We start from the raw sequence: 2500 nt of genomic DNA, 5'->3' as shown, positions 1-2500 counted from the left end.
TTCTCCTTCATCCAGGTCTAGCTCATTTTTCTGTAGTTCCCTCTTCTCCTTCATCCAGGTCTAGCTCATTTTTCTGTAGTTCCCTCTTCTCCTTCATCCAGGTCTAGCTCATTTTTCTGTAGTTCCCTCTTCTCCTGCATCCAGGTCTAGCTCATTGTTCTGTAGTTCCCTCTTCTCCTGCATCCAGGTCTAGCTAATTTTTCTGTAGTTCCCTCTTCTCCTGCATCCAGGTCTAGCTCATTTTTCTGTATTTCCCTCTTCTCCTGCATCCAGGTCTAGCTCATTTTTCTGTAGTTCCCTCTTCTCCTGCATCCAGGTCTAGCTCATTTTTCTGTAGTTCCTTCTTCTCGTTCATCCAGGTCTAGGTCATTTTTCTGTAGTTCCTTCTTCTCCTGCATCGAGGTCTAGCTCATTTTTCTGTAGTTCCCTCTTCTCCTTCATCCAGGTCTAGCTCATTTTTCTGTAGTTCCCTCTTCTCCTTCATCCAGGTCTAGCTCATTTTTCTGTATTTCCCTCTTCTCCTTCATCCAGGTCTACCTCATTTTTCTGTATTTCCCTCTTCTCCTTCATCCAGGTCTAGCTCATTTTTCTGTATTTCCCTCTTCTCCTGCATCCAGGTCTAGCTCATTTTTCTGTAGTTCCTTCTTCTCGTTCATCCAGGTCTAGCTCATTTTTCTGTAGTTCCTTTTTCTCCTTCATCCAGGTCTAGCTCATTTTTCTGTTCTCTTTTTCTTTTGGTGGTCGGTTGGATGTATGACCCCAAAAAATGCAACCGACAAAACCAAATCATATGTGACCCTCCACCACGGAATGAGTCACATGTCACCTCGCGCGATTCTGCGCTAGGCTTAATATATTAAGTCCGGGGGATGTCTGGTAACAGTGTGAGGGTCACCTTAGTCCCAGGCTTGTAACTCGACCAGTTTTCGCTCTTTTCTAAAACAATTTTCTTTACTGGATAGAGCATAAAAAACTCTGTAGGAAAATGTAAAAAAATATGAATATCATGCAACGGTGACATGCGACTCATTCCGTGGTGGAGGGTCAAATATCTGTTGACCGAACGACTTCATACTTAGTATACATAAACTTCAGAGTCTGCATGACCAGTCGATCAAGTTGCAAGTATGTAGGTCACATGGTCCGACTTTTGTGCTCTTTCGAAGAAAAAAACGCCATTTGGGAATCGACTCAACAGTATACGAGGTTTAAAATACTGTTGAGTCGGTTCCGGAATGGCGATATTTTTATATACGAGGTTTAAAATGACGGGCGCTGTGGCGGGGTGGTAAGACGTCGGCCTCTTAATCGGAAGGTGGAGGGTTCGAATCCCGGCCGCGGCCGCCTGGTGGGTTAAGTGTGGAGATTGTTCCGATCTCCCAGGTCAACTTATGTGCAGACCTGCTTAGTGGATTATCCCCCTTTGTGTGTACACGCAAGCACAAGACCAAGTGCGCACGGAAAAGATCCTGTAATCCATGTCAGAGTTCGGTGCAAGGTTATAGAAACACGAAAATACCCAGCATGCTTCCTCCGAAAGCGGCGTATGGCTGCCTAAATGGCGGGGTATAAACGGTCATACACGTAAAATTCCACTCGTGCAAAAACACGAGTGTACGTGGGAGTTTCAGCCCACGAACGCAGAAGAAGAAGAGGTTTAAAATGAAGCGGTAGCCAAAGTAAGCCGCTTAAAGGTATCGCTCCCTTAGGGCTGATTGGACGGCCGTGTGTCCGATATCCAACCTTACACAATCAGTGAGCTGAATACAGCAATGGCAGGCAGGATCAGGGCATGTCCCAAGGAGGAATGCGTTCATGTCATTGATGAAATTTGTGACTTTACAACGAAGGGGGTCATTTTCCATTCATTTGAGTTAAGGAAATATTTTCATAGTTGTTTCGCATGAACTTCAGTTTGTCCGCAAAGTTTTCTGTACGTAGCTAATATGTTCCGACTTTTATGGTGTCTCCAAAATGTGTTCCAAATGATCCTTTAAAATTGTTCATGACACGAACATGTTTCTGTCTGGGATTGCCCTGAACCTAGCTGTGACTTCAGTCTTCATGTCACCGATCATCTGGAGGTGAAAGGGGTGTGTATTGATACTCATACAGTCAGATAATCCAAAAGGCAAAAGTCTGGAGGGTTTATTTTAGGAAGTACGGAAACTGCTGAATATGAAACCACGCACTGTTGAGTTGATTTTGAATTCGGAAAATAGACAGGCGTCAGACTATTTAATCTATACACTGCCTTGTTGAGGACTGATCATGCAAAGCTGAAGGAAATGTACATCACATGACTATTTAATCTATACACTGCCTTGTTGAGGACTGAGCATGCAAAGCTGAGGTACATGTACATTTTATGGCAAATATAGGGTCGACACATGCTAAAGTAAATGTACATCACATGGGAAATTATAGGGTCGACACATGCTGAAGTAAATGTACATCACATGGGAAATTATAGGGTCGACACATGCTGAAGTAAATGTAC

General features: G+C 43.8%; 1 protein-coding gene and 1 long non-coding RNA gene across 3 annotated transcripts in view; both read left to right on the top strand.

Moving 5' to 3' along the window:
- LOC138950247 (uncharacterized) overlaps positions 1 to 2500 on the top strand; it is a 796434-nt gene that overhangs the window by 339200 nt on the left and 454734 nt on the right. The window lies entirely within an intron of this gene.
- LOC138950097 (uncharacterized) overlaps positions 1 to 2500 on the top strand; it is a 14413-nt gene that overhangs the window by 5230 nt on the left and 6683 nt on the right. The window lies entirely within an intron of this gene.

Source organism: Littorina saxatilis, linkage group LG16, assembly GCF_037325665.1.
Source record: "Littorina saxatilis isolate snail1 linkage group LG16, US_GU_Lsax_2.0, whole genome shotgun sequence".
NCBI lineage: Eukaryota > Metazoa > Mollusca > Gastropoda > Littorinimorpha > Littorinidae > Littorina > Littorina saxatilis.
The sequence above is the reverse complement of the archived record's forward strand: the minus strand, read 5'-3'. Positions and strand labels throughout refer to the sequence as shown.